This window comes from Cervus canadensis, chromosome 6 (assembly GCF_019320065.1).
Source record: "Cervus canadensis isolate Bull #8, Minnesota chromosome 6, ASM1932006v1, whole genome shotgun sequence".
Classification (NCBI taxonomy): domain Eukaryota; kingdom Metazoa; phylum Chordata; class Mammalia; order Artiodactyla; family Cervidae; genus Cervus; species Cervus canadensis.
Window position 1 is genome coordinate 48,129,679 of NC_057391.1, and position 14,064 is coordinate 48,143,742.

At 38.2% G+C, this 14,064-nt stretch overlaps 1 protein-coding gene across 5 annotated transcripts in view; it reads right to left on the reverse strand.

Annotated features, from left to right (window-relative positions):
- Positions 1–12,880, reverse strand: part of LIPC (lipase C, hepatic type) — a 181,708-nt gene extending 168,828 nt beyond the window's left edge. For 2 of the 5 annotated variants that reach the window (XM_043471841.1, XM_043471840.1), the window contains exon 1: positions 12,596–12,879. The gene's annotated coding sequence lies outside the window, so the exon portion shown is untranslated. Of the gene's footprint in view, positions 1–12,595 lie in introns of all 5 variants that reach the window. The other 3 variants (XM_043471838.1, XM_043471837.1, XM_043471839.1) reach the window with 2 other exon arrangements.
- Positions 12,881–14,064: the final 1,184 nt, after the last annotated feature.

The following is a 14,064-nucleotide window of genomic DNA, read 5'->3' on the forward strand; positions in this document are numbered from 1 at the left end:
TGGGAGGGACTGGGGGCAGGAGAAGAATGGAATGACAGAGGGTGAGATGGCTGGATGGCATCACCGACTCAATGGACATGGGTTTGAGTAAACTCCAGGAGTTGGTAATGGACAGGGAGGCCTGGCATGCTGCGATTCATGGGGTCGCCAAGAGTCGGACACGACTGAGCGACTGAACTGACTGAACTTGGAACTGTCATGATACCTCTAGGTGTGTCATTTCACTTGCTGATTGAGGATCAAGGGATAGTCTTGTCTGCCATCTTGGGTCCCATTTGATTCTAATCAGTTAATGTTGTGTCCTTAGGCTATGTCATTCTTTCAAAAGTTGTGCCCTGCTCCTTTCTCTCCTGTTACACCAGTGCTTCTGACAATGGGATTGCCAGGGGCACTGTCCTTATTCTGAGTAGCAGGCAGTTCTGGGGTATCACTTAGATCCAAATGGCCCAAGCCTCTCTACAGCAGCTGGTGCTTGCTGCATGTCACACAATCATTTCACAGAAGTTTTCTGAGCTTAGCAAATAAAGTTCTTGGCTGCAAGAAATCAGGAACAGTGATCTGATTCAAAGGCTGCCAATGACTCATCATTTTTTCACATGATGTCTTACTGTCAAGGTTAGTAATCAATTCCTAGGCAGGTCTAGAAGTCAGGGGTTAATAGTTCAGGGGCCTGCTTCCACATGCCAGACTCTCTATGTGATCTCGTTGAAACCTCAAAAATAACCCTATGATGATGCGTGTATGATTATGCCCTTTGTACAAAGAGGAAAACTGAGACTTAGGTTACTCAGTCGCCTATATCCACACTCTAGTAAAGTGGTGGAATGAAAACTGAATTGTGTTTAACTTCAAAGTATACACAACAAAAAGTAGTTTTGCCAAAAGTAGTAGGAATTGTCTATGAGCTCTGTATGAATCTAAGACTTAAAAAATGGGATTGTGCTGTGCTGTTGCACTGCAGATAAAGACATAGATTGTGTGTTTATTATTATTATTTTAAAAACAAATGTTTTCAAGCTCTTTCTAAGTGGAGGTAGCCTGAAACAGTCCATGAAACATAGTAGAAGATAGAAGTAATGGAGACATTATGATAGACTTATATAATTTACACAAAGATTAATTTTCCCCAATTGGCAGTAAAAAAAGACCAGCCAAGATGAGGGGACTGGAACCTTTGCTCATAAACTTTGGCAAGTACAGAACAAAGTGTTTGATAGGCAATTGTTAGGGTGAGACTATGCTACAAAAGACCTATTTACACATCATCAATGGTCATCCAGTTATTTTTGAAACCATCTGGGCCAGGTCATGCCTAAGGGTCCTCCAGTATGGAACAACAAGGTGCTTTGACATGCTTTGATAACTCTGTTACAACAAATTTTTTTAAAAGGTAAAATCATGACTTTCAGATATAAAATTGAACATATGGTAAGTATTTTATTCAACTTATTAATGAGGAAGCTGGTAAGGGTGTTATAACTAGTTCAAAGGAAAAGCTAAAATCTCCTAAAATTTATGTGGGCAAATAGAAATGCAGCTAGTTTCCAAAGTTAATTGAACTTCTACAGGACAGCGTTTTGTACTTCTGTTACTTTCCTATGATGTACACAGTTGCAGAATGCCTCAAGGGTAATGGATGCTAGAATCAGATAACTTAGGAAGGTTGCGCTGGGTGTGGACAATGCATAGGTTTCTACTGAAGCACAATTTTCTCTTACAATTTCTAAGTTAAGAAATGATAAAGGAAGTATTTAGCTGTAGAATTTTAAGATAATAGGTTAGTGCTCCTTCTGGAGGAAAGTCTACCTCTTTTGATATTTATTTTTTGAGTAGAGGCTTCCCTGGTGGCTCAGACAGTAAAGAATCTGCCTGCAATGAAGGAGACCTAGGTTTGATCCCTGGGTGGGGAAGATCCCTTGGAGAAGGAAATGGCGACCAACTCCAATATCCTTGCCTGGAGAATCCCATGCACAGAGAAGCCTGGCAGGCTACAGTCCATGGAGTTGCAAAGAGTCAGACATGACTGAGCAGCTATCATTTTCACTTTTGTTATAATAGAGAACTGGATTTTCTTGCTGGCATCTCCACTTTTTTAGCCTCAGTAGCAAGCAAATTATTTAAAATCTTTGTGCCTCAGCTTCTCTACTCTAAAATAGGGACAGTATTGGGGATGAACAAATGAGAATAGTCTGTGAACAGTGTTTAGCACAGTGCCCACCATCCTTATTATTACAGTCCTTCATCATGCTTTTTATTTCTCCTACACTTATATGTTCTTTCCTTTTCTCTTTTTCTGCCCATTTAACTATGATAAAGAATAGGAAAGCTATTTACAGTGGTTTTGAAAAATGTATAGATAAGGTTTATGCTTCTTGGTCTTGATTTTGATAATTAACTACATAAGTTGTTATGTATTCCTTTGTATTTTTAAAAAAACAAAAGGCATTCTCCAAAAAAATATTTGTTTTCTGAGTGATTTCCACCGTCAGTCTTAGAACAGCTAACCCTGAATTTAAATTGAAAAACTCCTTTTCAGTTGGCTCCTTTTCTCAGGTTAATGGCCAGAGAAAGCAGGTTCTAGAGTGGGAAAGGCCCTCAGAGGGGTCCTTCCAGGGGCACCGAGGACAGGACCCACCACCTGGAGGTTGACTCATGGGAGTCAGGACTAGGAGCTCTGTGGTTGAGTCTCTCCCTGACTCTTCAGATCCCAGGGGTCACATCTGAGGGCCAGAGGGTCTTCCTTGGGGGAGGTACAGCGTCTTGCAAGCAAAGGAGAAAATCGACCACACAGCTCTGCCCAGAACAGGTGGTGCAAACCTGCCTTTGGAAGTTTATTTTTTCCCTTGGGTTGGGTAGAGAAGGGACTTTTTTCCAAACCCCTGGATGTCTCTGGGTCAGAATACCTGTGTGGATTTGACCCCATTGTCACCAGCAAAGCCCATTAACAAGTCCCAATTAATAAAAATAGAATCTGGGTAACAAAGTCTACTTTTTTTTTTTTTCTTTTCCTCTGTGCTTAGTCTAGTTTTACTTGCTCAAAGGGGGTCATGTACAGAGGCCTAGAACCCAGCCCTTCAGACCAGAATCCTTAGTGTGAAATGGCTATAGTGCCTGACACCTCAGCTCGGGGGTGTGTGCAGAGGTGCTGCACACCGCACGGCAATTCAAGATGGCGGCAGTGGTAGGCCGTGTGCAGAGATCTGCGCCTGGGGAGATGAGCTGCACACCCTGGGCCAGCCTCGCGAGATCCTCGCTCTCACGAGCTCCTTGCCCCACCCCTTGCTGAGGAGATGGCTAGAAAGCAGGCCCCGCTCAGGCTTGTCGGGGAGAGCACAGATTCTGCATCAGAAGCTCTTACTCCTCCGCCTTTCTTTGCTTCTGAACCAAAGTCACTCTCCTTCTACTGGCTTGAATGACACCTGGCAGGAGAACAATTATGGGCCCAACAAGAAAGTCCCAATGCCATCAGCCCCGATTTCAGTTCGCATGCTCTGAGAAACTGCCAGTTTATTCAGGTGAGGCCCACAGGCATCCTCCCCTTTCCTTAGCAGCCTGAGATTTGCAGGAAACAAGACTCTCCAGTAAGCGCTTGATATGAGTGAAGCAGGTTGGGTTAGGATTTTACCTCTAGGTTAATTTCAAGGAAAGAAGGAAAATACTGCTGTGTCTAAGCTTCCTTTGAATGCAAGGCTACTGGAGTGATATCCCCAAGAGAGCCAGTTTTCACTCTACAATTCCACTCCTATCATTTAATCTGACTGTCAGGCTGAGTGGAGGGTGGGGATTTTGGGAGAAAGAACCATCATATCGATGCCTTAGGAAACTGTGAAGATTAGATCTCAGAGGTCAGCCGGTGTGTAATTGGAATCTCGGGGCTAGGAGAACACAGTCAGATTTACACAGGGCTTCTTGTCTCTAGGGATTCTTTTATTTTTTTTTTTCCTATCATATCATCTCTGATAGAGCAAAACTGCTTGTTTTAGCTCTTGATAGAAAAGTAACTTCCCTTGTCCATTTTTTTCACGATGTATAAACAAGGAAGAAAGTGGAAAGCCTGTCATTATGTGTAGCAATACCCACTTTTGGTCATATGCCACAGAGAGGGACATGGATTTGAGGGTAGAAGATCTGGGTTTGAGTCCAGTTCTGCCTTGGTTAAGTTATGACATTACTACAATGAGAATAATGAAAGCTGTGATTCCAACCTCACAAGGTCATGAAATGAAGGATGGTAAATATCTAAACATCCTTAAGCAATAAAAGAACCCACATGTAGAGACCCCAGGCTGGGATGTTGAATAGGTGAGTGTGTTTGTGGAACATAGAGATTTTAGCAGACTTAGGGGCCCAAGCGTTTCTGCTTCCTGACCTCAGAGCAGGATACTTATCGTTACCACACGGACCCAGGGCAGCCAGCAGCCACCTGCAGAGGGAAAGGTCTGGTTCCTAGCAGGTTAAAACTCTCTTAGAAGGCAAAGAGGGAATGCTGAAATGCCCACTCTAAGTGGTTTATGAGTGTTGAGGAGGAAGAAATTTTCCTCTACCCTTCTAGGTTCTTCGGGCTTGTCTAAGAATTGAAATGACATGAAGCAGATTAATAGGAGAAAAATGAAACACAAGTTTAATAACACTGGAGAGATCCAGGAAAACTGAGTAAGTTGCCAAAATGGCTAAAGCCCTTACCTTAAATACCATCTTCAGCTAAAGACACATGAGGATGTTGGGATAGTAGTTTGGGGCTTCAAAGCAGAGGAATGCAATTCACATGAAGATTAAAAAAGCAACATTTGTTAAACAGTTATTTGCTGGACCATAGAGACAATGGACACAGAGTGGACGCTGATCTCTAGTTCCTGCTGAGTTTTCCCACCAGTGCTAACCCATATTCTTTGCAGAGATCTCTGGTGATAGCTCTATTCTGGAAACAGGGCACCTATCTAAATTCTTTTAGGTAGTTAGGGATAAGGTCACAATTTCTTCCTGAGTCTTTTGGGCTTTGATTGTTTTGAGCTCAAAATAATCTGCCTGGCAAAGAGATGTTTTGGAATGACAAATTTTGCTCCCCTACATGGGCTTCAGAGAGGAAGGCAAAATATGAATGGGCTACCTTGCAAAAATAATTCCTGCAGACTTAGGAGGTGGGGGTCAAGGGCAGCTGAGATCTAGTGGACTGCAGGAGAACTGAGGGCTATTGCAATGAGGGAAGTACTGGGGACCTCACCCTTACTCCTTAGTGAATAAAGCCTGATACACTTAGTTATTAACCAGGTGCCTGCATGCTAAATCGCTTCAGTTGTGCCTGACTCTTTGTGGCCCTATGGACTGTAGCCCACCAGGCTCCTCTGTCCATGAGATTTCCCAGACAAGAATACTGGAGTGGGTTACCATGCCCTCCTCCAGTTATTAACATGGTAAGGAATTAATATTGCAATGAAGCTTGCTTTAGTTGTCTCTCTGGACTCTCTTTGCTGGCCCTTCCTATCTTCATTGCCCTCTTCTTAACTGAGTTCTAAGCTGCCTTCATCTACCCACCCTCCCCACCTCAACCCATTCCCCAGGAAAATTACTGCTTGGTTCTGCTTTCTCCCTGGAGACCCATGAGGAGAGAGATCTGGGTATACAGGTGAGATCCTCTGAGCAATGCATGTGGATGGAAAAGAGATGTCAAGGGGATAATCTCTGGGAGTTTCAGAATTTAGAAGTCAGGAGAGTGGGGAGGGACCTTTCTGCTTTTGCAGAATTCTTTCTTAAGAACAAGTTCTTAGTGGTAATATTTCTGGCTAAAGAGTGGGAACAATAGTCTGTAAATGAATGTATGAATTGATTTCTGGGCAACTTCACCATCATTGAATATTAGCATTCAACTTTTTTTTTTTTTTTTTGGTTCTTTTAGAATATGTAAATTGTAATCTTCAGAATGCTTTCATTTACATTTCTTTGATTTCTAGTGAGCTCTAACATTTTCCCACTGTTTGTCTACTAATTGTATTTCCCTTATGAGAATGGTCCTGTCTTTTACCTATTTGTCTTTTGGAATCTTGACATTTATCTTACAAATTTGAATTAGCTGGCTTTGATAGATCTTAATTCTTTGTAATGTTTGATAAAAATATTTTCCCTGTTTAAAAAAAATCTTCAGTAATGCTAATTCTTATAGTGCAATTATTTAAATAGCCTCAAAACTGAGAAAGTTAAAATTCCATCAGAGAGGTGGTGTGTGTGTGAGCTGCTTAGTTGTGTCCGACTCTTTGCGACCCCATGGGCCTTAGCCCACCAGGCTCCTCTGTCCATGGGATTTCCCAGGCAAGAATACTGAAGTGAGTTACCATTTCCTTCTCCAAAGAGAGGTGATAAACACTTTTTTTTCAATTTTCTGCAAGTTCTGTAATTAGGTTTTATATTTAAATCTTCAATCAACCAAAGCTTATTTTGGTGAATGTTTTATTTTTAATTACTTTTTCTATTATAAAAATCAATAAAAGTTGATTATTGAAAAATAAGGACATTAAGAGCAAAAATAAAAACATGGTGAAAAGGATCCATAATTTCACCATCCAGAGATAGCCACTTTAGACAAATAGTGAATGTTTGTGAATAGCACCTTGCACCCAGATTCATCAAATCCTAATATTTTGCCGTGTATGCTTCTTATTTTTATTAAAAAATAGAATACCTGTATACTTCTCTACCCTAACCTAATTTCATTTTCTTCTGAAAGGCAATTCCATCCTGAATTGGTACCTATAATTCTCATCTTTATTTGTATATGTTTGCAGCATAGGTATATGGTTATAAATATATAGCATTATTTTGTATGTTGAGAAATTATTATGCTATCTATAATTTGTTTTTTCTTTTTCTTTTTGGGATTTACCTCTGCTGATAAAATTGCTATAAATAGTCACATTGTATATCACAATTTGTTCATTCTGTTGACAGATATTTGTGTGGTTTAATTTGTGCTTGTTTTTTGCTGTTAGAAACAATGTTGCAATGGACTTTCATTTTCTACAAGTGAACTTCCACGGTTTACTCTTAGAAGTGAAATTGAGGGCTTGTGAGATATGTGTGTCTTTAGTGTTGGTAGATGTTGACAATTTATTCTCCAAAATGGTTATTCCAATGAATACATCATCAACAAAATTGAATATTTCTCCGATTTTTCCACATCATCACCAGTACTTGATAATAATGGATTATTTAATCTCTACCAGTTTGATGGATATAAAATGGTATCTCATTGTTTTAATTTTTATCTTTCTGATTACTGCTAAAGTTGAACGTATTTTTATATGTGCCGTTGGTCATTCAAATTTCCTCTGCTATACATTGCTTGTTCATATCTTTTATCCATCTTTCTATTAGTTCATTAGTGTTTTTCAGTAAGAAAAATACCTTCTCCCCATTTGCATTGGCTTTTCATATTGCTTATGTGATAGCACCTTGTTGTTGAATAGAATTTAAAATTTTCACGTAGTCAGATTCATCAGGGTTGTCCTTCAGGAACATTCTGCAGAAGAGGTAAATTTTTACCTTTATACTCTTAGGGTATTTTGGCAGGGCCTGAGAGTTAAACTGATATAAGACAGACTAATAAGAGAAAAGTATACAAATTTATCCAAGTATTATGTGATAATGGGAGCCCTTATAAGACCCAAAGAAATTATGAAACTTACAAGCTTTTATACTGGCTTGAACAAAGAGAGGCAATTGTGGAAAAGTAAATCATGTAGAGAGGCTGAAGGAAGATAAAAATTATTTTGACAGGGTCTGTTATTACAGGATTCTCTTGGTTTTGATTCCCCATTGAAAAGTGTTTTTTTTCTCCTGTTACTGGGAAGCCATCTTCCACATGGGGATTTTTATCTCCTGTTTTAGGAGGAAAGGGAGTGATAAGAATGTCCTTCTCACAGGATGCTTTTCAAGTGCCTGTAGCTTAAAACAATACAAAGGTATTCTGTGATTTGTCACAATCTTTTACATTCTTAGAATTTGATTTTATTGGTCACTAAGGGTTCTTGCTACAGCTGCATTCTCTAAGTTCATCTAAAAATGATTTTTCTGCCTATGCTCATTGGCCCTGGCGTGATGTTCAGTAAAAGCAGACAAGTGATATGCACAAGACATTCCTGCCTTGCATGCCCTTAGTAGACATAATTTGTAATGCTAAATCAGTTCAGTTCAGTTGCTCAGTCGAGTCTGACTCTTTGCGACCCCATGGACTGCAGCACACCAGGCTTCTCTGTCCATCACCAACTCCCAGAGCTTACTCAAACTCATGTCCGTAAAGTCAGTGATGCCATCCAACCATCTCATCCTCTGTCATCCCCTTCTCCTCCTGCCATCAATCTTTCGCAGCATCAGGGTCTTTTCCAATGAGTCAGTTCTTCGCATCAAGTAGCCAAAGTATTGGAACTTCAGCTTCAGCATCAGTCCTTCCAATGAATATTCAGGATTGATTTCCTTTAGGATGGACTGGTTTGAGAGCCCAGGGACTCTCAGAAGTCTTCTCCAACACCACAGTTCTAAAGCATCGATTCTTTGCTGCTCAGCTTTCTTTATGGTTCAACTCTCACATCCATACATGACTACTCGAAAAACCATAGCTTTGACTAGACAGACCTTTGTTGACAAAGTAATGTCTTTGCTTTTTCATATGCTGTTTAGGTTCATTGCAGCTTTTCTTCCAAGGAGAAAGCATCTTTTAATTTCATGGCTGCAGTCACCATCTGCAGTGATTTTGGAGCCCAAGAAAATAAAGTCTGTCACTGTTTCCATTGTTTCTCCATCTATTTGCCATGAAGTGATGGGACTGAATGCCATGATCTTAGTTTTTTGAATGTTGAGTTTTAAGCCTGCTTTTTCACTTTCCTGTTTCATTTTCATCAAGAGGTTCTTTAGTTCCTCTTTGCTTTCTGCCTTAAGGGTGGTATCATCTGCATATCTGAGGTTATTGATATTACTGAGGTAATGCTAAATGACATTAATTTCTTTATTCGTGTGTGTTCCCATGCATTCATTTACTCACTTATTCAACAACTATTGTTGAAAAATCTGCTATGTGCCTGCTATCTTCCTGAGTCTCTCCTAATTTTTTCAAACCAGTTGTATTGGAATTGGTACTTGTGCACGTTTACCTTCCTAAGCCTGTGTATTTATGTGTGAGTGGGCTTGTGTGATATTTTTCACAAATCCGTGGATGAGGATGATACTTATCTCTTAGAATGAACTAAGTATCAGGTCTTGTTTCTCTGTGATTTGGAAAATATGTTTGTTGACTCATAGAAATATTATTCAGAGTATTTGTTTAGGCCATACTTCTTTTGGTGAATGAGGTATTTCTTAATAACTTTCTCAATTTCCTTCTCCATCAGTGTTTTCATGTTTCTTGTATTTTGTTTTGCCAACTTTTTATTTTGTATTTTATATTGTCTGTTTGGCTAAACAATTCAAATTGATTATCCTAAGTTGTGACTGCAATGATTTATATTTTAAAATACATTATATCAGTTTTAAAATCACCAGTCTTTTAATTTTATTGACTAATAAATTTTATTTATTATATTTACAAGGGTTTTAATGTCTTATACTCTTTTCAGAGAATGAACATTTAAATTTTCTATTTTTTAGTTTATATCTGTCATTTTTTTATATTTCCTCTTACGTTGACATTCTTCATAAGATTTTAAATCAAGTGCTTAGTTCACTTATTTCTGATTTCTAAAATAAAAATCACATAGATCTATACCTTTACCTCTGAGCCTTGGTTTATCCACACTCTCACTTTTAATAGGTGGTGTTTTCACTTTTTATAGTACTTCAGAAATTATGATCATGTTTTTAATTTTCAACTTGACCCTGTTGCTTGGGAGAATTTTTTTTGTTGTTGCTAGAAGTTGTCAGCCATGTATTTGTTTATTGTTATTATAAGTTTTTGCTTGCATATAATTTTAAACTTACAGAAATTTTGAAAACCAGATTAACTTTTAGCTAGATTCACCATTTGTTTGGACGGAGAGAATTGATGCTTTTGAACTGTGGTGTTGGAGAAGACTCTTGAGAGTCCCTTGGACTGCAAGGAGATCCGACCAGTCTATCTTAAAGGAAATCAGTCCTGAATATTCATTGGAAGGACTGATGCTGAAGCTGAAACTCCAATACTTTGGCCACCTCATGTGAAGAGTTGACTCATTGGAAAAGACCCTGATGCTGGGAGGGATTGGGAGCAGGAGGAGAAGGGGACGACAGAGGATGAGATGGCTAGATGGCATCACCGACTCGATGGACATGAGTCTGAGTAAACTCCGGGAGTTTGTGATGGACAGGGAGGCCTGGTGTGCTGCGATTCCTGGGGTCATAAAGAGTCGACACGACTGAGCGACTGAACTGAACTGACCATTTGTTTATATTTTGCTTGTTTCTATTTTGTTCTGATCACTTTATAATTCATTCTCTATAAATGAATTCTTTTTCTGAACCACTTGAGAATAAGTTGCAGATGTAATATATATACCTAAATACTTCAATGTCTATTTCCTGGGGCAGACATTTTCTCTTATAAAACCAAGGAAATTTAATGGTTAAGAAAATTGGAAAATTTCATATTGATACAATTTGATTTTCTAATTCTGTAGTCCATAATTGTCAGTTATCACAATGTTGTATTTTATATATACTATAGTTATAATAAATAGAAATACTACATATAATATAAAATATGAATAATAAATAGAAACAAATGTATATCATCTATATTTAAATTTATAATTTATTTTATTTGCTATATATAATATATATTTTATATATATATATAGAAAGAGAGAGAGAGAGAAATTGAGAGATAATAATGAAGGTGATAGTGGCAACAACTGAAGTAGCTGTATACTTACAGAAACTGCTCCAGATAGGCCACTTAATATATGAGTATTTATTTTCTTCTTGTAATATGATCTAAAGAAGTTCATATTTATTACTACTGTCTTATTATGAAGTTAGTATTTATTCAGAGTAGAAAAATAATGCAAAATAACAACAGTCACTCAAATTTCAGAGCCTAGAGATAACCATCATTAGTATTTAGATGTATATATTCTAGACGTGTGCTTTCAATCAGCAAAATTTCTGGATTTTTTTCTTGTTAAATAAAATATAAGTACATTAAAATATGGTATCATATTGTGTGATGTATAGTTTTAGTCTTCATATAAACCTTTGTATTTTATTATTTTACATACTTTATACTAATGTTCATAACAACTTTGCAAAGTAGAGCCACATTTTCAGATGAAGAGTCCAAGGTTCAGAGAGGTTCAATAAATTGCTTAGGTCACACAGCAGTAAGGAATGGAGTTATAATCCAAATCCTGCACTGTTTGCCTCCAAGGCTATAGAGTAGATCACTATTTTGCCCAAAGCTCCTTTCTTGATTTTACTTATATCATTAACACTGAGTTTTATTGCATTGTGGGGAGAAAATATACTGATGTAATTTTCCTTGTGGCTTCCCTGGTGGCTCAGGGGTAAAGAATCTGCCTGCCAATGCAGGAGATGTAGGTTCGATCCCTGGTTCAGGACGATCCCCTGGAGGAGGAAATGCAACCCACCCTAGTATTCTTGCCTGGAGAAATCCCATGGACAGAGGAGCCCAGTGGGCTACAGTCCATGAGGTTGTAAAAGATTCAGATGTGACTTAGTGACTAAACAACAATAACAAAAATGTTCTATATAAATTTTCTCTTGATTTAGTTTTGGGGCCTTATTTGAGAGTTAGTATATATCTACTAATGCCCAATACATTGAAAAAAATATATAGTCTATGTTGTTGCTGAGTTTAATATAAATCTATTTGTTCTGACATGTTCATTGTGTAGTATTTATCCCTTCTCTTTGCATTTCTAGCTTTGGTAATCCATGTCTTCACTGTGGGTTTTATATTTTTTATTATAATCAGAAGCCTCCAAGCATCCTCCCTCTACCTTTTTGGCTTCAAAATCTCTTTTGTATGATATCAACTTTACCAATTGTTTTCTTTTAGTTATATAGTTTCCTTGATAATACTTTTTTATTTTTAGCATTCTGCATCTTTTTGTTATATATCATCTTTAAACAGAGAGCATATTGTTGGGTCTTGTTTTAATCCATAGGAATTTTTTTTTTTGAGAAGTGAATGGCCTAGTTATATGGAGTCCTCTGGGATGCAGGTAACTGATATGAGATGGGCTTGCAGCTATGAGCTGTGGACTTTTGCAAGTTACTTAATGATTCTGGGAGGAGCTACCTGTTTCCTTATCTGTAAAACTATGTTAATTAAGAGTGCTAACCTCATGGAGTTGTTGTAAAGAATAAATAAGATCAAGAAAATTCAGGAATAGAAATGTATTAAAGCATATTAAATTATTATATGCAGAATGTAGTTGTCATTATCTGCTATTATAGACATCATGCCTGGAAATATCATTCAAAGCAAGTTTCTTGGCAATAGCATATAAAGCAAGTTCTTAAAACAAAGATCTATGTTCAGAATGGGAGTAATCAGCTCCATCCTTTTCCCTAACTATGTCTCAAACTTCTCTCTGAGATAACAGGAGTAACTTACAATGAAGTGGCTGAGCAGCAGTGGTCCAGCGCCCCTGACGGGTTCCCAGTTTTCAGTTCAATTGTCCGTCTCTGCTTCTGGCTGCACTGTGGAGTTTCACAACTTGACTTAAGTTCAGCCCTGTCAGGAACCACTGCCTTGCTTTGCGTTTAATTAAGCAAATGTTTAGGTTGTACAAATACATTATTTGCTCCCATAATGGGTATAGAAGCTGCAGGCTTACTGGCCTGGCTGTTTTCATCAGGCATGGGAAAACTGAAACTAAGGAAAAGAAACGAACCAAGTCAGGCTGGGTTTTCTACTTCCTGGATCGTGTAACTTGTACTACGCCCAATGAAAGCCATCTGGTGGGCACCCAGGCATGAGGACTGATTCTCAGCCTGTGGTTCTCCTTCTAGCTGTGCTCCAACCCCTGCGCAACTGAAACCTCTGCATCAGTTACAGTTGTTAGAGACTGAAACTGAATTCTTATTTACTTCTGCTCCTAAGAATAAAAGAAGGACAGGGACAAAAGTGAAGGAAGTCTGAGGTTTAAACTATGGCCCATTTTTAACTTTCCAAAATGGTCTTGGTATTTTCAGATCCAGATAACCTTAAATCAGACAATGCAGTATTACCAAACTGAGAAATAAATATCCTATAATATTATAAACTGATAAACTCCAGAAAACCTCAATCTATTTTTAGTTTCAGTAGCTTCAAGTCTCTGCTGGCTTCTGTTTGATCAGTCAGAGGGAGATATGGATCCACTTCCTACCTGATACAATAGAGCAATTTTCTTAACCTCCTCTGATAATAATAATCATCTCATCTCTTTTAAACACAGTTTCCAAGTCCCTCCCGGGAGATTCTGATTCAGTCCCTCTGGGATGGTGCATCAGATTTGTGTTCTTTATTTGAGAAAAGCTTGGGAAAAATCAGAGTAGTGGGAATAGTCTGTTCTTAGACAACTCTGAGCTGAAATCCTAGATCTTTCACTTCCTAGTTACGTGGCCTTGCACAAATTACTTAACCTTCCTTAATCTCATCTGAAAAAAAAAGTGGAAATAAAAGCATCACCTTGAAGAGTTGTTGAGAGGATTAAAGAAACTTAAGCCCTTTATAGTATCCACTTTTCTACATTCTGCTTAATCATTTCTTCTTGGGTTAGTTTGCAGATTGTGAAAAAGCACAGTGGTTTGATATATATGCATATATGTGTGTGTGTGTGTGTATGTGTGTACATATATATAGTGTATGTACATATATTTATATATACTGTGTATATATATACATATTTTACTTATCTTTTCAATTTGTTCATCAGATACTTGTAAAGCTTTTGTTTATATATTGGCTGAACTGCACGGCTTGCAGGATCTCAGTTCCCTGACCAGGGATTGAACCTGGGTCACATCAGTGAAAGCCTTGAATTCTAACCACTGGACCACCAGGGAACTCTGTGTAAAACTTTTATTGTGCTCAAGAAA